This window comes from Trachypithecus francoisi, unplaced genomic scaffold, assembly GCF_009764315.1.
Source record: "Trachypithecus francoisi isolate TF-2019V2 unplaced genomic scaffold, Tfra_2.0 Lachesis_group1, whole genome shotgun sequence".
NCBI classification, from domain to species: domain Eukaryota; kingdom Metazoa; phylum Chordata; class Mammalia; order Primates; family Cercopithecidae; genus Trachypithecus; species Trachypithecus francoisi.
Genome location: NW_022681454.1, coordinates 80,627,514 through 80,653,825, shown reverse-complemented (window position 1 = coordinate 80,653,825; position 26,312 = coordinate 80,627,514). Strand labels below are relative to the sequence as shown.

The 26,312-nt window shown below is 40.5% G+C and overlaps 1 non-coding gene across 1 annotated transcript; it reads left to right on the top strand.

The window, feature by feature from the left end:
- The first annotated feature begins 18,520 nt into the window (after positions 1-18,520).
- On the top strand, positions 18,521-18,642 carry LOC117086526. The gene has a single exon (XR_004438423.1). It is a non-coding gene; the product is annotated as a small nucleolar RNA SNORA26 (small nucleolar RNA).
- The last annotated feature ends 7,670 nt before the right edge of the window (positions 18,643-26,312 follow it).

Sequence of the window (26,312 nt, the reverse complement as noted above, 5' to 3'; positions counted from 1 at the left end):
CCAGACACATAAAGCAAGTTCTCAGAGACAAATGAAGAGATTTCAATAACCACACAATAATAGTGGAAGATATTAACATCCCACTGACAGTATTAGATGGATCATCAAGGCAGAAAACTAACAAATATATTCAGGACCTTAACACTTGACAAAATGGACCAAATAGACATCTACAGAACTCTCCACCTGAAAACAACAAAATATACATTCTTCTAATCTGTACATGGCACATACTATAAAATCAACCACACAACTGGGCATGAAACAACCTTCAGCAACTACAAAAACACCAAAGTCATACCAACCACACACTCAGACAATAGTTCAATAAAAATAGAAATCATTCAAAACCATATGATTAAACAAAATATACACAACCTGCTCCTGAATGACTTTTGGGGAAATAATGAAATTAGAGCTGAAATCCAAAAATTCTTAGAAACTAGTAAGAACAAAGATGCAATGTACCAGAATCTCTGGGACACATCCAATACAGTGTTAGGAGAAACGTTTGTATAACTAAATGTCCACTTCGAAAAGTTAGATCTCAAATTAACAACCTGACATAAAGTCTGCAGGAGTAAGAGAAACAAGAGTATACTAACCCCAAAGCTAGGAGAAAACAAGGAATAACCAAAATCAGAGCTGAACTGAAGGAAATTTAGATGCAAAAAAAAAAACATACAAAAAGATCAATGAATCCAGGAGCTTATTTGAAAGAATTAATAAGATTGATAGCTTGGTAGCTAGACTAATAATAAAGGAGAGAAGATCCAGATAAATACAATCAGAATTGACAAAGGGGATGTTATCACTGAACCCACAGAAATTACAAAAATACCCTCAGAGACTATTACAAACACCTGTATGCACACAAACTGGAAAACCTAGAAGAAATAGATAAATTCCTGGAAACATACAATTTCATAAGGTTACACTAGAAAGAGACTGAATCCTTGAACAGACCAATAATGAGTTCCAAAAGTGAATTAGTATTAAAAGGCTAACAACCAGAAAAAGGCCAGGACCAGATGGATTCACAGCCTAATTCTACTAGATGTACAAAGAAGAACTGGTACTATTTCTACTGAAAGTATTCCAAAAAACTGAGGAGGATAGTCTCATTTCTAACTCATTCTATAAGGTTAGCATCATCTGATATCAAAACCTGGCAGAGACACAACATAAAAAGGAAATTTCAGGCCAATATCCTTGATGAACATTGATGCCAAAATACTCAACAAAATATGAGCAAAGTGAATCCAGCTGCACTTCAAAAAGCTAATCCACTACAATCAAGTAGGCTTTATCCATAGGATACAAGCTTGGTTCAACATGCACAAATCAATAAATGTTATTCACCGCATACACAGAACTAAAAACAAAACCACAGCTGGGTGCAGTGGCTTATGCCTGTAATTCAGCACTTTGGGAGACCAAGGCGGGAGGACCACTTGAGCCCAGGAGTTTGAGACCAGCCTGGGTAACATGGTGAAACTCCATCTCTACAAAAAAATACAAAAGTTAGCAGGGCATGGTGGCATGCACCTGGAGCTGGAGAGAAGGTGCTCACCTATCAAGAGAACCCCAAAAGGCTAACAGCCTGTTAGCAGAAACCCTACAAGCCTATTATCATTTCTCCAGAAGTCATTCCCCAGTCATCCCCCAGAATCATTTCCCCAGTTACTCAGCAGGCTGAGAGAGGAGAATTGTCTGACTGGGAGGTCAAGGCTGCAGTGAGCTGTGATCATATCACTGTACTCCAGTCTGGGCAAGAGTGAGACTCTATCTCAAAAAAACAGAAAAACAGGCTGAGTACAGTGGCTCACACTTGTAATCCCAACACTTTGGGAGGCCGAGGAAGGTGGATCACAAGGTCAGGAGTTTGAGGCCAGCCTGGCCAACATAGTGAAAACACATCTCCAGTAAAAATACAAAAAACTAGCAGAGGTTGTAGTGAGCCGAGATCGTGCCACTGCACTCCAGCCCAGTTCAAGACTCTGTCTCAAAAAACAAAACAAAACAAACAAACAAACAAAAAACACAAAAACAAAATCCATGATCATCTCAAGTGATACAGAGAAGGCTTTTGACAAAATTCAACATCCCTTCACATTAAAAAATCATTGCTGGGCAGGGTGGCTGACGTCTGTAATCTCAGCACTTTGGGAGGCTGAGGCAGGCAGATCACGAGGTCAGGAGTTCAAGACCAGCCTGACCAACATAGTGAAACCCCGCCTCTATTACAAATATAAAAATTAGCCGGGCATGGTGGTGTGTGCCTATAATCCCAGCTACTTGGGAGGCTGAAGCAGGAGAATTGCTTGAACCTGGGAGCGGAGGTTTCAGTGAAATGAGATTACACCACTGCACTCCAGCCTAGGCGACAGAGCGAGACTCTGTCTCAAAAAAAAAAAAAAAAACCTCAACAAACTAGGCATTGAAGGAACATACTTCAAAATAATAACAGTCCTCTATGAAAAACCCACAATCAACATCATACTGGCAAAATATAGAAGCATTCCACTTGAAAACTGGAACAAGACAAGGATGTCCTCTCTCATTACTCCTATTCAACACAGTACTGGAAGTCCTGGCCAGAGCAATCACACAAGAGAAAGAAATAAAAGGCAGCCAAATAGGAAGAGAGAAGGTGAAACTATCTCTGTTTGCAGACAATATAATTCTATACTTAGAAAGCCGATAGTCTCTGCCCAAAAGCTCCTTGATCTGATACACAACTTTACCAAAATCTCAGGATACAAAATCAGTGTACAGAAATTATTAGCATTCACATACACAAACTGGGAGCCAAATAATGAATGCAGTCCCATTCACAATCACCACATAAAAAATAAAATATCTAGGAATGGCTGGGTATGGTGGCTCACACCTGTAATCTCAGCACTTTGGGAGGCCGAGGTAGGTGGATCATCTGAAATCTGGAGTTTGAGACCAGCCTGGGCAACATGGTGAAACCCCATCTCTACTAAAAATACAAAAATTAGCCAGGCATGGTAGTGCACACCTGTAATCCCAGCTCCTTGGGGGGCTGAGGCAGGAGAATCACTTGAACCTGGGAGGCAGAGGTTGCAGTGAGCTGAGATAGCACCACTGCACTCATCCTGGGTGACAGAGTGAGATTCTGTCTCAAAAAACAAACAAAAAAAACCACCTAGGAATACATCTAACCAAGGAGGTGAAAGACCTCTACAACAAGAATTACAAAACACTGCTCAAAGAAATCCGAGATGTCACAATCGAATGGAAAAACATTTCATGCTCATGGATAGGAAGAATCAATATTATCAGAATGGTCATACTGCTCAGAGCTATTTATATATTCGATGCTATTCCTATCAAACTACCAATGACATTGTTCACAGAATTAGACAAAAAAATTTAAAATTTCTTATGGAACCAAAAAAGAACTCAAATAGCCAAGGCCATACTAAGCAAAAAAAAAAAAAAAAAAAGTGATATTCATATATTCATCACTTTACCCTACTTCAAACTATACTACAAGGGTAGAGAGCCCAGGAATAATTCCACACACCTACAATAATCTGATCTTTGACAAAATCAACAAAATAAGCAATGAAGAAAGGACTTTCTATTCAATAAGTAGTGCTGAGGTAACTGGCTAGCCATATGGAGAAGACTGAAACTGGATCCCTTCCTTACACCATATACAAAAATTAACTCAGGATGAATTAAAGACTTTAATCTAGAACCCATAACTATAAAAACCCTGGAAGACAACCTAGGAAATATCATTCTGAACCTAGGACCTGGCAAAGATTTTTTGATGAAGACATCAAAAGCAATTGCAACAAAAACAAAAATTGATAAATGAAACCTCATTAAACTAAAGACCTTCTGCACAGCAAAATAACCTATCAAGAAAGGGTAAACAGACAACCTATACAACGGGAGAAAATATTTGCAAACTATCCATCCAACATAGGTGTTATATCTAAAATCTATAAAGAACTTGAATTTACAAGCAAAACCAACCCCATTAAAAAGTGGCCTAATGTCATTAACAGACTTTTTCAAAAGACATTCATGCTGCCAACAATCATATAAAAAACGGCTCAATTTCACTAATCATTAGAGAAATGCAAACCAAAACCACAATAAGATACCATCTCATACCAGTTATACTGGCTATTTTTAAAAAGTCAAAAAAATAAAAGATGCTGGTGAGGTTGTAGAGGAAAAGGAATGCTTATGCACTGCTGGTGGGAATGTAAACTTGTTCATCCACTGTTGAAAGCAGTTCGGCAATTTCTCAAAGAACTTAAAACAGAACTACCATTTGACCCAGCAATTCTATTCTTGGGTATATACCCAAAGAAATTATAAATCATTCTACCATAAAGACACATGCATGTGTTTGTTCAACTCAGCAGTATGCACAATAGCAAAGACATGGAATCAACCTAAATGCCCATCAATGGTACGCTGAATTTAAAAAATGTGATACGCACACACACACACACATGCACACGGAATACTATGCATCCATAAAAAGAATGAGATCACGTCCTCTGTAGCAACATGGATGGAGCTAGAGGCTATCATCCTAAGCAAACTAATGCAGGAACAGAAAACCAAATATCACATGTTCTCATGTGTAAGTGGGAGCTAAACAGTGAGTACATATGGATGCAAGGAAGGGAACAAGAGACACTGGGGCCTACTTGATGGTGCAGGGTGGGAGGGGGTGAAGATTGAAAAACTACCTCTAGGGTACTATGCTTATTACCTAGGTGGCAAAATAATGTGTACACCAAACCCCTGTGACATGCAATTTACCTATATAACAAACCTGCACATGTACCCCCAAACCTAAAATAAAAAATTTTTAAAAAGAAAACAGGAAAAAAATATTTATTTTACTGAGCCCTAACAAAAAATAAATAAAAGTCAGAAGGGTCATAAGTGTCTAATCACTCAACAAAACTAGCATCTCTACCTTCAGATCACAAAAAGATGATAAACTCAACACTGATTTTACTTTTCCGGAGAGTGTAAGTTCAACTCCACTAGAAGGAATCTTTTTTCACCGTTGTGTATCTTCAATTATTTAAAAAAGTTAGCTTCCCATTCCAGTAGACATAGCTAAAAAAAAAATTAGTTTTCCTATAACTTCTTGATCCTATGGGACCCTCTGATATATAAAAGGATAATTTCCCTCTTCTGTAGAATAATATATCCACAAGTGTATATATATATACACTTATATATATATATTCTTATACATATATATATATGTATATATATATATATATATATATTCTTATACATAGATCATGTTCATCAACACCGCAAATGTTTAGTGTCATGGAAGAATTTGGCATCAAAATTTGTGTATGTTAATTTATTAAGAAAAATATTTTTAAAAAAACAGAAATTCAGCATCCTAAATAGAGTATTCTAAATGTAATTTATATTTTGTTCTGTGGCTTTAGGTTATCACCATTATTGAAATAAATTTTTGTATTGTGCTCTCATTAAAAAATAATAAACTAAAAATTGAGCAAACTGATTCAAGACGAGTCTAGGACCCTACGTAAAACAATACAGTTTTCTTAGAGCATTGATCTGGTCTTTAATAGATAATTGTTAAGAGGTTATAAAATGTTTATAGAAATCTCATGTTGTGTGGCCAAAGCTGACTTAGATTCGATGAATTTGTTTTTAAGACTTTATTAAAATTAGCTTTATTGTTACTAATATACTAATATGAAGGTAAAATTTGATTTTCTCCTTTGAACAAGAATTTCACATAGTATTAATAAGACATTGTAACATATTTATTTACCTTTTGAGTAAACTGCAAAAATAAGTGGAGGAAGACTTTGCCTCATGCTGTCTTTCTTTTGTTTTCTCTACTGGAAACAGTATCCTCTCTATCAAAGAGTAAAAGTCTTTGCTTTTTGAAATATGTTAATTATCATTTTGGGTAAATGAATGATTATTTTTTACAGTGACCTGTGATTCTATTTTGATCATATGTTTTAAACTTTTCTTATTTTAATATCAAGTGTTTCAAACCTTTGATATTTGATATACTTCCCAAAATTAAATTTTGAATTCTAAAATTAAGTCTTTTTGACCTGAACTAAATTGCACATAACAAACAGGAACCCCTGAAAATCCTCAAGAGACATGTTAGGCTTATTTGGTATGTTAAACTCATACAAGAGGCATTGTCAAATAAGAAATTGTGTTTAACTTTTTCAAGTTATATTTGCATAAATGTGTTATTAATATGTGTTCCAAAATTATATGAGGTTCCTAAAATTCTGATACATCTTGATATATGTTATGTCTTATGTATATATGTGTGTATGTATGTTTTTGAGATGGAGTCTTGCTCTGTCACCCAGGCTAGAGTACAATGGCACGATCTCAGCTCACTGCAACCTCCGCCTCCCAGGTTCAAGCAATTCTCCTGCCTCAGCTTCCCAAGTAGCTGGGATTACAGGTGTGTGCCACCACGCCTGGCTAATTTTTTGTATCTTTAGTAGAGACCAGATTTCACCATGTTGGCCAGGCTGATCTCGAACCCTTGACCTCAAGTGATCAGCCCGCCTGAGCCTCCCAATGTGCTGGGATTACAGGTGTGAGCCACCGCACCTAGCGGTGTCAGTCATATTTATAATTATTATGTTAAATTGTTGTATGCCACAGAAACGATATAATTGCATTTTCAATTGCATCTTTAACCATGGCTACTCTAAGTCTTTTTCCATTGACAATCATTGCTTTACTTTTATTCTACTAAAAAAGTGGTTTATAATAGATTATAGTCTATATTTGCTTCTTCAAGTAAATTCACTTCTTTTTTTGCTTCTTCAAGTAAATTCACTGAAAAGAGCCCTGACAAGTACCCTTGAGAACAGGCTTCTGATAACTTTAGAGATCATACCATTAGACCAAGTCAAAATTTCCAGAACTCTAATAAAAAGCTTATGTGTTCATGAAATTGCTAAGAAAACATCAAGCAGAATAAGAATTATTACACGGTATGACTTGATAGAGGACTAAAAGTATGTTTTCACAAAAATTGTTAACAAAACATCAAGCAAAATAAGAATTATTACACAGGACTGAATTGATAGAGGACTAAAATTACTTTTATGACATTTTTTGTTTGAAACATTCCTGGTTCTTTTTGTACTTTGTTTTCTAGAGTCAAGAAAACATTTTTCTTTTCAGTTATTTACAGCTCACAGCAGTTGTCTAAAGTATACTTTTATAAGCAAAATATAAATATTTACCTTTCTCTCTACCTGATTTTTCCAAAATTTGGAAACTATTGGTGACTATTTCTATTTTATGGAAATATAATTATTTGCATAGGTTCAATAAGAATATGTTTTCTTTTGTAACAGGACATGTTAGATGAACTGGTAATTTTACTAAGGCTCAACAGGAATGGCATGTTTTACATATGACCAGACTGCTTTGAGGAATTGAAATTGATTTTATGCAGCTGCTAAAACGCTGTTGGAAAGACTGGCCAGGTACCTTGTCTACATGGTTTCTGACTCTGTGGTAAATGAATAATATCACTTTCTGAAGATGAGGAACCTCAACATACTTTTGAGACCTTGAGAAGAGAGGAATTCACCCAATTCATACAGATACTACACGAACAGTCTCCTGGTGAATCCCTGGCTTGGTATCCTAACTTCAAGAAGCTTTTAAAAGTTTAATCTTAAGTGGCTGGGCATGGTGGCTCACACTTGTAATCCCAGCACTTTGGGAGGCCCAGGCAAGCAGATCACCTGAAGTCAGGAGTTTGAGACCAGCCTGACCAACATGGAGAAACCCTGTCTCTACTAAAAATACAAAATTAGCCAGGCGTGGCAGTGCACACCTGTAATCCAGCTACTTGGGAGGCTGAGGCAGGAGAATCGCTTGAACTCAGAAGGCAGAGGTTGCAGTGAGCTGAGATTGCACCATTGCACTCCAGCCTGAGCAACAAGAGTGAAACTCTGTCTCAAAAAAAAAAAAAAAAAAACTTAAATTCCTTATTAAAACATTCCAACAAGGCCAACTTAAAAAAGCCTATATAGCCATTCACTATTCTTGCTGAGTTTTATGCAAATAATCAGGCCAAGTATAATACTAAAACTTATTTTGCAATACATTGGTCCTATTAAAATTTACCTTTGGTAGAAATGGGGAGCTGAAGAGGGGAAAAAAAATGTTTCAGAAGAAAACTATAGCACACCTTTTCTTGTATACCAGTCCTGAACACTATTTTTAACATTTTATTATTTCTCTATGATTTGAACTAAATCCTAAATTATTTCCTAGATATAAGAATTTTCTAAAGAAGGACCAGGTTTTCATTTTCTTTATAATCTTCATAGTTGACTCCTTTATGGAATAGGGTTTTCTTTTTGACATTTTGGTATTCAAATTCTCTTTTTTATTATAATCTTTATGTGTATTATATTTCTACTATGTATCCCTTGTTTTACTTCTGAGAAAACTAAACTCATGGTAATCTGAATACTAGAGATGATTCAACAAGTGATAGCAGCTATATAAATCAATGACTTGACTAAGGTCTCATTTTTGCCACCCTGTGATGCCATCCCATTTAGCCTTTGGGGACTCTTAAAATTCCTAACCGAGATGTATCTTGTTTCCCCCACCCCCCATGTGGAACAGGACCATCTGGGAATGAGCATTCCTAATGACATGGGACTAAGCTCCTGAACATAACTGAAGCCAGAACTGTTTGAGTTCACCTACAATGCTTTCTTTGAAAGGTCTTGATGAAAAGGGGGGAAATGAGAGAAAAAGAAAGATCAGAACAGTCTGAGTCATATGAGACATGCAAAAATCTATTTGGCCCAGAGGGACGTGAGTATGGAACTTGATCACATCCTACCCCTGCTCCCCACATCCATTCCCAGGGACAATTGTTTAAAGGCATTTTGTTCCTGTGTAGCCCCTTCCCCCATTATCTTTTTGTTTGCTTGTTTGTTTGTTTGTGACAGAGTCTCACTCTGTCACCTAAACTGGAGTACCGTTGAGTGATCTCGGCTCACTGCAATCTCTGCCTCCCGGGTTCAAGCAATTCTCCTGCCTCAGCCTCCTAAGTAACTGGGATTACAGGTGAGCACCAACACCCCTGGCAATTTATTTGTATTTTTAATAGAGATGGGGTTTCAGCATGTTGGCCAGGCTGGTCTTGAACTCCTGACCTCATGATCCGCCCACCTCAGCCTCCTAAAATGCTGGAATTACAGGCTTGAGCCACCGCGCCCGGCCTGATTTTTGTATTTTTGGTAGAGATGGGGTTTTACCATGTTGGCCAGGCTGGTCTCGAACTCCTAACCTCAGGTGATCTGCCCGTCTCAGCCTCTCAAAATTCTGGGATTACAGGTATGAGCCACCACTCCCAGCCCCCATTATCTTCATGTTCTTGGAATTTGTGACACAAAGAACAATGTATAGCCAATAGCTTGTGTTACCTTAATGTAAATTATTGGTTTACATTACAATTTAGGAACTGCTCTTCTTTTTCCTTTAAAAACTCACTTTCAGAACAAGGATCACTGAACTACCAAAAAATAAAAATAGTAATAAACCCACTGTGGCCACAATCCCAGCACTTTGGGAGGCTGAGGCAGGATTGCTTGAGGCCAGAAGTTTGAGACCAGACTGGCCAACACAGGAAGACCCCATCTCCACAAAAAATTTTTGAAAAGTAGCTGGGCATGGTGGCACTTGCCTGTAATCCTGGCCATTCAGGAGGCTAAGGTAGGAGGATCACTTGAGCCCAGGAGTTCAAGGTTACAGTGAGCCATGATTACGCCACTGTACTCCAGCCTGGGAAGGACCCTGCCTTTAAAAAAGCTAAAAATTAAAAATAAACCCACTTGTAACTGCTGCTAATCAGAGTGTATATTCAGGACAACTTGAATCTTTGCTCCTGGGTGGCCACCCTCAAACTTTGAGCTCAAATAAACTCTATACTTAAAAATTTTCTGACTCTTGTTATTTAAAGTTGACAACCGCCCCTCCCCCCCAACACACACACACACACACACACACACACACACACACACACTTATGTCTATGACTAAATGCCGAATCTTTGGCCAGGGAACTAACCCAAATTACCACATCTTTGTTATGGGAAGGTGCCATCTGTTTTTAGCCATTGATTTTAGTATTACAGCAGAGTGTAGCCTATCTGCTTCATAATCAGTTAAAAGTCCAATTTTTTTCCCAAGTGTCATGTGCATGACAGACAACTCTCTTGCCAAATGATAATTGGGATGTGAAAAACATTTTGTTATAATTGAATTCAAGCAAGTAAATCATCTTGGCTAGGCATCAAAAATCTTGGACACCCGAAAGCTGGAGAGATTAAAAACATTCTTTTTTTTCTTTTTTTTTTATCACACCTATTTTCCAAGTAAAAAACTATTCTCTTTAGATTATTGATATTGAGGAGGTTGGTTACAGTACCCTCTTTATAAAGATCCATGGAAGAAATTTCTTTCAGGAATATTTGTATTTCTCTTGAGTGTCAATTTTTTTTTCTATTTTCTGATGTTTTACATTGACTGTCAGGCAGCTCAGAGCAAAATCTTCAGCCTTCCTCCAGCAAGTATTCCCCATGGTTTTATTTTGTGTACTAGCCTTGGACTTTAATCATATTTTCCCTGCACTCCAACTTTCTCACTATTCTTTGAAAATCTCATTGTAATGTATTTGTGTAAATTACACTCAAATCCTTTTTGGACTAAACTGGGCTGTAAACAATGAATAAATGACCAGGTGCGATGACTCACACCTGTAATCTCAGCACTTTGGGAGGCTGAGGCAGATGGATCACTTGAGGTTAGGAGTTCGAGACAACCCTGATCAATATGGTGAAACCCCATCTCTATTAAAAATACAAAAATTAGCTGGGTGTGGGGGTTCCTCCCTGTAATCTCAGCTACTTGGGAGGCTGAGGCAGGAGACTGCATAAACCCAAGAGGCAGAGTTTGCAGTGAGCCGAGATGGCACCACTGTTATTTTCGCAGATTAGTTACTGTGCAGAATATAGACTATGTCTTGGCTCCAGGCTATGTTGTCTCCTCTACTCATTCTGGTGGCTTTTTCAGCCTTACCCTACCACCAGAGCTCTAAGCCCTATAAGTGACTTCCACAGCTGAGCACACTAAGCACAGAGCAAGACTCTTTCTCAAAAAAAAGAATAAATAATAAATCACAAATAATCATCAATAAATACAAAACAGTAGAAATTTAAAAAGCACAAATAAATTGCAAATACAAGTTGTTTTCAAGTTCTTGGCTAACTCCATTTCACTCTTAACACGTACTACTTCCCTCTCCCTTTATACAGGGATATCTGAAGCTCTCTTCTGATATTTACCAACGATAAATATGCTGGGTTTTACCATGCAAATGAAATTAAAGAAGAGAGGATAGAACTAAGGGGGTTTTAGTTTTGTTATCAGGGCTTTCCAACATTGGGGGAAAACAGTGACTTTAACGCTGGTCTGAGGAAGACATTGGGATTAATGTATTTGTGTGCAAGACTAAAAAAGAGGAAGAACATGTGATGCATATTTATCCCAAAGAAGGTGGAGAAAGGTGGCATTAAACTGTTCCTAGATTATTTCTCAGCAGTTTTATTGTCCAGAGAGCTTCGTGGCTGCTCAGAGTATACAAATGGCCATTTTTATTTTGAGTTTGTGGATGTCAGGAAACCTTTCTGCCCGTTGACCCATCATCTCTGAATCTCTAAAACCAATCTTATGTTATATAGTGGAGATTCCTGGGGCTCAGAACCAAGATTCCCTACCTCCAACTCCCCATATTTGGCTGAGACCTTCTGTCCAGTTCTGGAAACTGGATCTTTCTCCTAGTGACCTATCAGGTCACTTATAGTCCTGCCTGCTCTCACCAAGCTCACTCCACAGCAGAGGTCAGGTTGTTGAACCTCAGTTTGGTGGCCTAGGCCTCTCTTTCTGCTACTGTTCTTAGACAGCACTGCCCCAGGAATTCAACAGCTGGAAACCCATCCCCACCTCTGCCTGTTTTTCAGCACTCAGCAGGTACCTCTTCCTGGGCAAGTTATTCAATATCTCTGGGTTCAGTTTCCTATCTGTAAAATGGAGATCGTCTAGTACATATATCTCAGTGTTAGTATGAGGACTCAAAAGAGACAATGCAAAAAAAAAAAAAAAAAAAAAAGGCTTAAAACAGTGCCTGGCACAAATAGTAGGTGTAGAGTAAACTGGACCATTGCTGATGATTAAAGAAGAAGCCCTTGTGTAAGCATGGAGTTTCCTCCTTAGCTGTGCTGTGCTAAGGATGATATTAAAGAGTAGTCAACAATTCCCCTTTCTAGAGCATCTGAGCAGCCAAGGTAGATTTACCCTAAAACTGTTGAAGTAAAGTTTAGGTGTCAATTTCTTTATTTGCATGGGCCTCACCTAGGGCCCAAGAATGGTGCTAACAATGTGTCCATGGGGTTGCATATTTTTGTAAAATTCATAAAAGTATGATGTTTTTGCATTGTTTCTTTTAAGGACCACCCAAATTGTATAAGCTTCAATCTCACAAAGTCTGGCTCCATCCCGGTATCCAAGTCACATGACACCTCGGGAGCCGCCAATACATGAGGTGGGTGCTGCCAGTAGTAGATAGATAAATAGAGATAGAATTATAAATATGATCATACATGTACAAAAGGATGATTTAAAACACTGAGTTTTGGGGCCAGGCACAGTGGCTCGTGTCTGTAATCCCAGCACTTTGGGAGACCAAGGTGGGTGGATCACAAGGTCAAGAGAGTGAGACCATCTTGGCCAACTTGGTGAAACTCCGTCTCTACTAAAAACACAAAAATTAGCCAGGCGTGGTGGCAGCCGCCTGTAATCCCAGCTACTCAGGAGGCTGAGGCAGGAGAATCACTGGAACCTGGGAGGCGGAGGTTGCAGTGAGCCGAGATCGCACCACTGCACTCCAGCTCTGGTGACAGAGCAAGACTATGTCTCAAAAAATAAATTAATTAATTACTTAAATAAAACACTGAGTTTGTTACTTATTTAGATAAGCCACCTTGTTTTAAAATAAAGAATACAAATTTCCTCCTATCTTTAGAATTGAATTAGAACTTGTACAATACCCTTAATAATAATAAATAGATCTAACTCCCCAAAATGCTTCCTTCACCTTGCTGCTTAATCAAATTTCAAAACATCCCGTTATTTTTGCAGATTAGTTACTGTGCAGAATATAAACCATGTCTTGGCTCCAGGCTACGTTGTCTCCTGTATTCATTCTGGTGGCTTTTTGGGTCTTACCCTACCACCAGAGCTCTATACCCTATAACTGACTTCCACAGCTGAGCACACTGAGATCTGCAGAAATTGCATCCCATAGCTCAGCAAAACACATTTTGCCATGAATTTAAAACAATCTCTCAGGTAATTGTCACTTTTTTCATAAAGAAAAAATTGCCAAAATGTAGAAAAGAAACATAATAGCCAATAAATGAAAACATTAGTTCTTAATAGAGTATTTGATAGAATAAATCCTTGATGCTAAGGGCCAAATAAGATGTCATCTGAGTCACCCAACATATCCATATACTTCTGCAGATGCTTCTAGTGATTCCAGGTGACCCTCTCTGTACACCTAAGGCCCCTTTTCAGGCTCCAGCCCTAGCTAGGAGTCAGTCAGGGGACAGAGAAGAGGTGATTGTCGTGGTGCTAGGATCATGTCTGCTGTGGGGGTGGGAGGGTAGACACAGGAGACAGCAGTGGAGGCACCACAAGAGATCATTCTTTTGCTTTCAGGTCAGTTGTTGCTTATGCCATGGCTACTGCCCGCTCTTGTGCTGTAGACAAGTGAGTATTGGGGGGCTCTCCTTTTTTTGTAAAACACTATACTTTATACTGATATCATGTTCTTGCAGTTTCTTACAAAAGGCTAATATAGTCTTTATTTTGTTTTCTGTAATGAAAATTATATATCAGTAATACATGCTCATTGTAAAGAATTTGAATGATACCTCAAAAATATTTTAGAAAGTAAGACACATGAAATCCCATCACCTTGAGAGAACTACCACTGACATTGTAGTAACCATATTTTTACACACACACACACACACACACAAACTATACTTATACATGTATATACATAGAATACATATGGCAGCTGGAGTGCAGTGGCTATTCACAGGCACTGTCAGAGCACACTGCAGCCTCAAACTTCTAGCCTCAAGGGATCCTCCCACCTCAGACTTCTGCCCACGTAGCTGGGATTATAGGCATACCACCACCAGACCCAGCATGACTATTTAAATTTAAACTAGTTAAAAGTAAATAAAGTTTAAGATCCAGGTCTTGTGTTGTGCTATTCACATTTCAAGTACTCAATAGCCACATATGGCTCCCATACTGGACAGCAGAGATACAGAACATTTCCATCACTGCAGAAAGTTGTACGGGACAGTGCTGGACAGCATTCAGGGCTCTGCAGTTATTTCAGCATGGTTGGATCATAATAGGTATGTGGGAAGTGGGAGGAGGAGGTAGATAGGTGGGGGTCGGTTTTTCTCCTGGTGGCAGTAAAGAACCATTTAACGATTTCCAATGGAGATGACAGCCGTGTGGAAGAATTCATAGGGAAGGGAACACTGGAGACAGGGAAGCTGAATGAAGGTGGAGGCTACTGCAGTGGATGATGCTGAAAGTAAATGATGGAGCTAGAACTAAAGTACAAGCAAGGGCTGGAAAGAAGAGGCAGACTCGTGGATGGTCAATAGGAAGAACTGCCCGCATGGAAGAAGATGAGGAAGTAGGAGGCTGAGAAATGGAGGAGGAGGCTGAGAAAGGAAAGCATTTGTGCTAAGTCCTGGACAGCTGGGATAAGGAATTGTTATTCTTCAAGACAGAAGACACAAAAAGGAAGTGGACGGGTGGAAGAAGAGAATAAACTCTGGGCCAAAAGAGTGATTTTGTGGTGTCTCTGGGAAATCCAACTGAGAATATCTGGAGGGCTGGTGAGTATTCTTCTAGGTCCCTTTATTCAGCTTCAGACAGATTAAAGTTGGACAGACTGAACTCCCTCAAATTGGACAGACTGGCCAGGCGTGGTGGCTCACAACTGTAATGCCAATGCTTTGGGAGGCTGAGGCGGGAAGATCACTTAAGCCTAGGAGTTGGAGCTAGACCCATGAGCTATGATCGTGCCACTGCACTCTAGCCTACGTGATAAAGACCCTGTCAAAAGGAAAAGAAAGGGAGAGGGAGAGAGATGAGAGAGAGAGAGAGAGAGCAAGAAAGAGAGAGAGAGCAAGAGAGAGAGAAAAGAAAAGGAAGGAAGGAAGGGAGGGAGCAAAGGAGGCAGGGAGGGAGGGAGGGAGAGAGAGACAGAGAAAGAGAGAAAGAAGGAAGGAAGGAAGGAAAGAGAGAGAGAGAAAGAAGGAAGGAAGGAAGGATTGGACATACTAATTTCTCTCAAAAAATTAGGCCTAATAATGAACCCAATTGAAACAATTCTCTTTAAACTGTATTGTAAGTATTGTAAGCTTTTTTAGTACCAAATACATATTATCTTGAACCTAACTTAAAAGCAATTATAAATCAGTTTATTTTGTTCTATCATCTCTGTATTTAATAGACATTTCTCCTCTAAGCCCAGTGAAGTTTTACTATTTCAAATGAACAGAGTTTTTCATGTTCATTGAATTGAAGTATTTGGCCAGAAATGTGAAGCCTTCAGATTAAGGTGAATTTCTCTTAAATCAAACACAAATGTAATTCTTTCATAATTCCTTCCCATTTTTATCTCCTGGTTGGGGGAGGGGAGAAGACATTCTGCACAACTACCCCCAGCCCCTGCTAGGTTGCTGCTGAATTCCTGCATTAGTCTCTTTACTAAGGAGATTTACTTCTCTTTTCCTATATTTTCCCATATAGCCTGACCAAATTCATTGCCATAGTTAAAGGAAAGGTAATATCTCTCAGCTATCAAAAAGGACTATAAAAAGAACAGATTCCAACTAGAGATACGTTTGGAAGACTCTTGAGAAAGATGAGGGGACAATAAACTGATATTCACTTTCCGATTTCAACAAGATCCTATGAATATCTACAAGATGATGACTAGCTGCTAGGGTTTATTGGTAAATTTTATTCAACTTCTTCTTCCCACCAAAATCACCTTAATCACACCCGAAACCACACCCTACATCAGATCCTAACATTCCACTGTTAAAAAAAATGCACACGAAAACAAACAAACAAACAAAAAAAGCACTTGAACAGCTTTCCATCATCATTAGCACAAAATATAAACTCTTCCATAAATACAAAAATTAGCCAGGCATGGTGGTGTGTGCCTGTAATCCCAGCTACCCGGGAGGCCGAGGCAGGAGAATCGTTTGAACTTGGGAGGTGGAGGCTGCAGTGAGCCAAGATCGCGCCACCACATCCCAGTCTGGGTAACAGAGCAAGACTCCATCTCAAAAACAAAACAAAACAACTCTTCCAGGGTTTCCTGCATGGTCTGGCCCCAAGCCATTCTCATCTCAGGCCATTCTGCTCCTTATGTTCCATTTCTGGGCGTCCTTAAACAAGTAAATCCCTTTCCTGTTTACCTTGGGGCTCTGGACGAGCTGTTCTTTCTGCTTGCAAAGCTACAACCCCACCAGAGCTGCCTGTCTTGATCAGTTAACCAAATGTAGGCTATTTTTTGGTTTCCCTTCCTGCTCCATCCCCAATACCTGGGGAAAGGCTAGGTAGCATGGTGTTTGAGGGGCTCTGCCTTCAGGTTGCTTGAGTTCAAATCCTGGATCTACCACTGGCTAGCTGCTCTGTGACTTTGGGCAAGTCACATAACATAATTATTTCCCCATCTATAATTTGGAGACGACAAAATATATTTTGAGGATTAGATTTGTTAGCAGATGGTAACTATGTGAAACAGTAATAGAAGTTCTCCTTTTGGCATATACTCCAATTTTATTCTACTTGTTTGCCACGTTTGAGCCTGTTACCTTGAGACTGCTATGGCTGCCTTCTCAACCTCCCCAACTCCCACCCTCCAACTGATTATGGTTTACTTATTGGACTCTGCAAATGAATAAAGAGGGAGTATGAGGAAAGGAGGCAGTCCAAGCTTTAGGAGAGTCCATGGGAGTGAGCTTGTCGAACAAGACTTGGTCCTGGCTTCTCTTTAAGCTTACGGTTTAGGCGGACACAGATTATGAACACACACTGGATTAGTGTGGCTTTAGGAAAGGGAATCTCAAGGCCTTAGGCAAGCCCTGGAGTAACCTCGATGGCCTCCCCACAAGAGAACCCGAGGAAGGGTCTAGGGCCTAAGAGCACCAGAATCACCAACGCCGGGGATTGGTGGGGAGCCTGAAGAATCTAATTCCGAGGATGCTCTGCGCGCAGACACGGCTTATCCACGCGCCACTGCAAGAGCCAGACCTAGGCCGGCCCCGGACACCGAGAGCCAATGGCCAGGCCCGTCCTGCCCCGTCCGGGATTGGCTGTGCGTGCCGCGGCCCTCCACCCCGCCCCGCTCAGCGTCTTCCCGGGATTGGCTGAGCTACCCGACGTCTCCAAAGATCGGCTGCGAGCCCCGCCCTCGCCCAGAGTCTTCCCGGGATTGGCTGCGGGCCCCGCGACCCTCCTCCTCCCCTCCCCCGCCCCGCCCCGCCCGGCGCCGCCTCTCTGGTTTGTTCGGCCGGTGCAGGTCGCCTGCCTCTTTGTCAGCTGGAATGCCGTGGTGAGTGCGTCTCCAGCCTTCGGCTTTCGGTCTCCGGAGGGGAGGGCGCCCGGCCGGCCCGCGGGCCCGATCAGGGGCTGGGCTCGCCCAGTGTCCCCACAGGCTTTGCCCGCCCCGAGCTCCTCTGCTCCTGGCGGCCAGAACGGAGGGGTAGAGCAGCCCTCGGCTGCCCGGGGGGCGGGCGGCAGTGCTCGTCCCGGGGCCGCGCGAGGCACAGGCGCCGCGCCCAGAGGAACAGCCAGAGGTTTCCGGGGCAGGTCCCGGGCACCGTAACAATTTTGCCCTTTGCTTCCCCAGGGCGGACGCGCCACTACTTTGTAGCGGGTTTCGGGCGGGCCACGCGTGCGGCGACAGGAACCCAACCCCAGCCGACCTTGAGCTCAGGAGTTCGTCTCTTACGTCTGCGGAAGTGCAGCCGCCTCAATCCTTAGGTATGTTCGTAGCCTTGAGCTGGGGGAAATGACTCAACCCGGAGCACGTGGCCAGTGGGACCGGAGGGTTCCCCGGCGTCTGTTTGTGGCCAAGGTCCGAATCCGGCTCCCCTTAACTGGAAGGAAACCTCCATGTAGATGCTCACCAAACAAAACAGCTGTTTCTAGTGGTGGTTTCAGACTTAGAGAAGCAGAGATCCACGAGGTATGGAGAGCAACGCAGGAAATAGTAGTGAACCCTGTAAAAAATCAAAAAAAAAAATCCCAAAGCACCCTTTCCTGTGCCCTTTTAAGGTTAACCCAGTGCTTTAAGAGGCTAACACAGAAGGGTAAAGTAAGTCTCCATAAAACCCAGAGAAGAGACTGGAAATCTCCCCTTTGGATCCTGTCTGGAGTCACACCTGAACCAGAAAAAATTTCGTTACAACTTGAGCACCTTTGTGATTTTCTTTACACAGTTTGTAGAACAAGCGATACATTTCAGTTTTCTTTGTTTAAAACGTCATTTTAAAACTTTTCTTTCTATAGGTTGACAACTACAGGTACAAGCCATTGAAGCTGGAATGTCCTGTTGCTGGTATTTCAGTTGACTTAAGCCAACTATCCCTTCCATTACAATAGGAAAGTGCCTCTAATAAGGCCAAATATGCGTACTAACTTGTAGCAACCACGTGTCCGTGCAGTGCCACAGGAGCTAGAGCAGTGGGACATTGCTGGTGGCAACAGGGCAATGTAGCAGGTGCTTCGTGTTCACCTTTTCAACATTTTTCATTTAATTGTCACAACTCAGAGGTGGATTCTGTTAGGGACAAGCTGCCCCAGGACCACCCCGTCCCCGCCAACTCAATGCAGCTGACCCTTAACCTGAATACTCTGCAGCTGCATTCCTGAACCCTTATCTAGGTGCCACAGCAAGGTCCCCAGACTTGCTACACCGAAGCCCTCCGGGTGGCACGGGGGAGGTCATGAGAAACGTGGATAAACCTAAGTTACACCCCCTTGTAAATTCCTGTTTTCACAAGATAATATATTGTAAGCCGGCCACGAGATGAAATGTGGTAAAGTTAATCAACTAACAACCCCCGGGTCTCTCTCTCCCCCATATAAACCCCTCATTTTGTAAGCTCAGGGCTGCCACCTCTGACTGGTGGAGAAGCCCGGCAGGTTAATAAACTTACTTGCCTGACCTTGGGTCTGTCGTCTTTTCTCTCTGCTAACCTTACAGATTCTATTCTCCCATTTCATACGTAAAGAAATGGATTAGGGGTAACTCAAGTTTCATCACATGTGAGTATCTCTGAGAGGCTTCACGTGTATAACTTTTCAGCAGTGTGACTTCTGGAAAGTCACCTGTCTCTTGAGATTTGGTGTCCTGCTGTAACAGTTAAGAATTAAACCAGGAAAGAATCACAGTAGAGCTGTTAGGAATATTAACTATTTGTATTAATTCATTGCATTGAGCTGAAGAAGTTTCACAAAATTTGGCACAAAATGAGTATCTGGTTAGCACATTCTGGTTTTTTTGTGTGTCTATGTAGCAAGTATTTAATATTTATCTTGGAGTCATTCTTAATTCATAGCACTGTTCTTACCTTTTTATCTAAACTTTTATGTTCCATATTGTAAAGTCTAGCCTCATAAGTTTAGGTAATTGCTCATAAGTTCAGATAATGTTGAATTGTAATCCCAATGTTGGAGGACGGGCCTGGTGGGAGGTGATTGGATCAAAAGGGTGGATTTCCCTCTTACTGTTCCTTATAATAGTGAGTTCTCATGAGATCTGGTTGTTTAGATGTGTAGTGTGGCTGGGGCAGTGGCTGGTGCCTGTAATCCCAGCACTTGGGAAGGCCAAGGCAGGGGGATCGCTTGAGGTCAGGAGTTAAGACTACCTTGGGCAACATAGTAACACCTCCTCTCTACAAAAAATGAGGCAGAAGGATTGCTTGAGCCCAAGAGGTTGAGACTGCAGTGAGCCATGGTCTTGTCACTGTGCTCCAGCCTGAAAAGAAAAATTAATAAAAATAAAGATTATGCAATTGTGCATATGTTTTCTCAAGTCAGAGGCAGAAGAATGGCAGAGTTTAGATTAAAAGTGTGGCACCTCCCCTTCCTCCTACTTTGGCCATGTGCTTCCTTTTAGACATACCCCATGATTGTGAGTTTCCTGAAGCCTCAGCAGCCAAGCTCCCTGTGCAGCCTGCTGAGATGAGACAAACCTTTTCTTTATAAATTACCCAGTCTCAGTTCCTTATAGAAATGTGAGAATGGACTAGTACAAAAAATATTCAACTAATGCATTAGCTGGCTATAATTGCTAAGGAGGGAAGGAAAGGGAGATGACTTAACATGGCCGGCAAGGGAGGCCTCACTCAACATGAAAGAGCTGAGGGAGATGTCATGGCCTTATATATAGTTGAGGGGAGAGCATTCTGGGCAGAGGGAAAACTAGTGCAAAGGCCCTGAGGATAGCTGTGTTTAAAGGTTTGGAGAAGCAGTGAAGCTATAGAGAAGTGCCCTTGGAGGGGAGGACTTAATGTCTGTATATAGTAGTGGAGTTGGTTATTTTCAAACTCTTGTAAAATGGCAATGTGCTCTGGCCTTCAGGGCTCTGAATGTTTTAATTTAACTGGAATGCTCCCTATTGCCTTATACCTTACTGCTCTTAACCTAACTTTTCTCTGACCACCACCAGCCCTTCTATGTAATGGCCCTGTAGCATCAGAACTACATTGCACATTGTGTGTGAACTTGCCTAACTGCCTGTGCTTCTCTACATTCTGTAAAGTCCCCCTTGGTTCCCACCATATTACAGAGGGTCTAGTCAGGTGCTTGACATTTTGTAGGTAAGTGGCTTATAGTCCCCTTCTAAGGGCAGCATAATGTTGAGCCTAGGTTCAGATCTCTATGTGTGATCTTAAACCACTTAGTGTTAGGTTTTATTAACAAGTAATATGTGATACATCAGACTACTTGGTAAGTAGTAAGTACTCAGCAAATGATATATTAGTTGGTAGTACTATTTAATCATTTTTATAATACGTAGAGTCATAATGTGAGAACAAAATGACAATATTGATATTTAGTATTCTGCATGTTTCGGCCGCACATCTACTAAATTTGGAACTGATACTTAGTATTTACATAGTACTGGAATAGCTCTAATGTTCTTTTAATGGAGTGTTTAACTATGGATCAAGTACTATTCTAGGTATCGTAAGAATCAGTGAGCAAGTATACAAAAATCAGTGGATATGGTTGGTTGTGATAACTCATTGGCCACATTTCAAATATTCAATAGCTGCATGTGGCTAGGGGCAGCACAGATAAAAAGGCTCTAGCAAATAGTTGTCAAGAATAACCACGGGTTTCACAAAGCACTCCACGGAGTCCTGGTGGTGGTCCTCTCCCCCTTGAGTTATTTGGGCAGAGGCCCTGTAACACATCCACGGCTCAACAGCCACATGTGGTTAGGGACAGCATAGATGGAAAACATTTCCATTACTGCAGGGTTTTATTAGCAGTACTGTTGTAGCATTGCATGATGCAGCCAACTTTTCAGAAGAGACAAGCTGTCAGAACCTGGAAAGACAGTGTAGTCTGAATGACTGCCTCCAGAGATAATCAGGCCTAATCTCTGGAACCTGTAAATGCTTCCTTATTTGCAGATATTATTATAATTAGATTAAGGATCTCAGGATGGGGAGATTACTTTGAATAATCCTAGTGGGCCCTAAATGCGATCACAAGTTCCCTCATGAGAGAGAGCACAAGGGAGATCCACACACAGCAGATTGGAAGATGCTGGCCTTGAAGATCGGAGTGAGGCAGCCCCCAGGAGCTGGGAGATACCAAGGAACACATTCCCCATCAGAGCCTCCCTGAGGAGCATCATTTGATTTGGCTCAGTGAAACTAATTTCTGACTTCTGGCCTTCAGAACTGAGAATAAATTGCTGTTTTAAGTCACCAACTTGTAATTTGTTACAGCAACCTCTAAGATCACAAATATAGCTGGGGCAAGAACCCCACCACCTCAGCCTGCCTCCACTGTTTTTATTAGTGCCGTGTGGGTGGTTGGGAGTAGATCCTATATATATTCATTAGTCATTTTTTAAAGGTATGACCATGAATTTAAAATGTATTTAGACTTTAATCTTGAGATACATGAGCATGTGACTAAAATATGTGGGGTCAGCAGATACCTCCTAATAAAGCATTGTGAAAAGTAAGGAATCAATTTATGGTTTATTGGAAAGTCATTTATGCACACTTGTATTTATACAGTACAAGACACCACATTTTACAAATTCAGTAACTGAAGCAAATTAAGACAATAGAAAAAGCATTCTAATTATAATTTTTGCCCTGCGGGCTGTACAGTTTCAGCCAGTAGTGTCCTGGAGGTAATACAAACTGCTAAAGTGAGATAATGTTTTCATAAACTTCAGTTTCAGTTTGTGTTTTAAGAAATGTAAACTTGAATCTCTGGGCAAGAGAAGGTTCTCAATATTTGGCACAAAGGGAGCATCTGTCAGCCTATTAGGTGTTTTTGGTGTATGTAACATGTAAAAGAGGACTTAAAAGGACATAATGGTACTAGTGTCCTTTAAAAATATATATACCGGCTAGGCACAGCCTGTAATCCCAGCTCTTTGGGAGGCTGAGGCAAGGGGACTGCTTGAGGCCAGGAATTCGAGACCAGCCTGAGCAACAAAGCAAGACCCCATCCCTACAAAAAGTCAAAAACTTCGCTGGGCACAGTCATCTAATCTACTTGGGAGGCTGAGGAGGGAGGATCACTTGAGCCCACAAGTTCAAGGCTGCAGTGAGACATGACTGTCACTGCACTCCAGCCTGGGCAACAGCAAGACCCTGACTCCAGAAAAGTAGTATCACTAATAAAACTAGTCTTCCCAGGGTCAGCTACCACAAGGCTCTGACTTAAGTCCTTGCCACTAGGTTGCAGTAATACTCATTCTGAATTATGGGATACTACACTTAAACAGCACTGTACTAGAGTCTGGGAAGGAAATTGGGGCAAAGAACCTAAGTGTTTTAATGAGAAGTCCATACTTAAATTTATTATGGGATGGAATAACACATGGTTCACCTAGCTCCCTAAACATGTTAATTGACAAAATACTATCTGAAATCCTTTACATTTTCTAGGTGTATCAACATTTCTTCTGTGTGAAACCATTTTTCACCTATTCCCTGTAAGAATACCTTATATCAACTGACATGAATTACTAATGCGTTTTTATTACAGTGTTTCAGCAAAACCACCATTTCACTGGACCACGACGCACTTGAGGCTATTCGTGGGCTCATGAATATTCAAGTAATTCAAGCTTCCCTTTAATGAATGCTGTTAGAGCTGAGGCATAGGATATGAAGGTCAAAACTCAGTCACTTGAAAATATTGTATATATTATTGTTCATACCCTTTGAAACTTCTCAAACTATAGAATCTCATTCTCATGATGAAAGTTAGGATCAAACTGAACCCTATTTGCCCTTTATTATAAATCCTAGAGATGAACAGTTTATATATAAAAATCCATTTAAAAGTGAAATTTAGATTCTATAAAGAACAAAGTATTGTGAGATTCTGAACATAATCAGGTCCTCACTTTTTGGTGGGTGGGAAGAATGAAACAGAACAGTATATTTTTATTTAATACTTAAACTGCCCACAATTCTTGTTTTTTCTTTCTTAATTGAATCCCTGTTTCCAACATCTGAGCTCCATCTCCCACTCCCAAAAGAAGTTTCATTATTATAAGTTAAATATTTCTGCCCAAGTATGGCCAATCTCAGACTACTTTTGAGATGTGTCCATACAGAATAACAATTGCTAGCTCCCTGTTGAAGGTTTAACTGCTTAGCCTGCAGGTAACCTGATGAGCTCACATTGAAGAAATTAAGGTAGAAATTCTCCTACAGTTAGTTCCTTACCGTGAGATAACAGTTTGTTCCTCATAATAAACTTCTAGTTCCATCCTCTTTTTTTTTTTTGTCATATCCAGCTCTACAAGTTTCACGCTGTTTAAATCACGTACCTACAAAAACCTGTTTAAAATGTTTGGATACTCAGCTTGTTTCGGCCTGAAATTTCTCCAAGACCAATGAAACAAAACAGGATTGTGCCCTGAATACACACCCAAGCTGCAGGCTCCTGCTTAGCTCTATTTTGCTTTGGCCTCCATTAGATCTTCAGCCACAATAGCAGGAGATAACAGTCTTCCTAGAAGCTTTCATCAGCTGCAAGTTTTCTTACAGAATGAAACTTTTCTGCTATTTTTCTCACAGTTAATTGGCTATTTGAGAAAACCGAATTTCTGGCTCTCAGCATTTAACTGGATTCTGTGGGTGACTGGATGACCGCTTTGCACATCACTATGGGTATCATCCCTACCTTCTTTAAACCTTTTGTGCCAGTCAAAAATTCTTGCTCTTGATATGTCATCACCAGAAACTACTTTTTTTTTTCTTTTTTCTCTTTTGCGACAAGGTCTTCCTCTGTCACCCAGGCTGGATGGAGTCTAGTGGAACAATCATAGTTCACTGCACCTTGATACCCTGTGCTCAAGTGATCCTCCCATCTCAGCCTCCTGAGTAGGTGGGACCACAGGTGCGCACCTGTGGCTAATGGCTAATTTAGTTATTGTTTTTTATAGAGATAGGGGGGTCTCCCTATGTTGTCCAGGCCTGTCTTGAACTCACGGGCTCAAGTGATCCTCTTGCCTCAGCCTCCCAAAGTTCTGGGATTACAGGTGAGCCACTGGACTCAGCCAGAAACTACTTTTAACAGTTCTAATTGCCACCTGTCTTGGCTGTATATTCAGAAAGAGCCAGTTTGGAATTAGGGTTTTTTGATTGCTATTGATAAGAAGGTTCAAATGCAATAGTCTATTTCAAGTGTCTCACTGACATATTTAACTTTACACAAAGTTTAATATGAATTCTTTGCTCTAACAGTCACCAATTTTAGGGTCAACAAAAAAATAATTCTATTCACATCTAAGAAACTTAGCTGGCAACCTTAAAAGCTCTGTTGTAGCCAGCGGAAACATAACCTATTCCAGCAATTTCACAAACTACACAAAAATTGGTAAATATTTCAACAGATGAGTACAAATAATCTTTGGAGAAGGTGATAAAGATTTCAGTGCTATATCATCTTAGCCTTCTGTTTTCCCACCTACAAAAGGGTCGAAAATAAATCAGTATTTTCTTGTCCAATTAATAGGAAAATGATATATGAAATACTTTAATTATATGTCATCAGCACTGTCGCACTCTGAAAGAACCTAAGATTTTAAAAATACATCCTAATAACATGTATATTGCCACTTGTCTTGGCTATATATTCAAAATGAGCTAGTTTGGAATTATGGGTTTTTTTTTTTTTCTTTTTTCAATTGTTGTTGATTGGTAGGGAGGCTCAAATGCAAGGTACCAAAATAGTTATTTCCAAATATAGAACAAGAGAATAGATGCTGTTGTCTCCAGTCTGTATAATACAGTATGTGTGGTTGGGTTTCTAGGAATTCTAACACATAAGTATTGCTTCCCAAATTCATCCTGCAAATACTACCTAGTGGAGTCAATCTAAAATAAGCACACATACACTGAAAAATACCATCTTATAAGCTTTGAACACATATTTCATACATCTCTCAAATCAAATTTTGAAGAGGTTTTCACAAATTACAATTGTACAATGTGGATGCTGGAATTAAAATAGGTTTTCCACTTCCAGAACTTTTCCATCATCCCAAACAAATTTTATACCCATTAAATAGCAGCTCCTCATTCTCCCTTCCCCTAGCCCTTGAGAACCTCTATCCTGCTCTCTGTCTCTACGAATTTGACTATTCTCAGTGCTTCATATAATTGGAATCATACAGTATTTATCCTTGTGTCTGGCTTATTTCACTTAGCATAATGTTTTCCAGGCTCATCCATGTTATAGCAGGTGTCAGAATTTCATTTTTAAGGCTGAATAATATTTCATTGTGTGTGTGCCTCTGTGTGTGTGTATACCACGTTTTGCTTACCCAGTCATCTG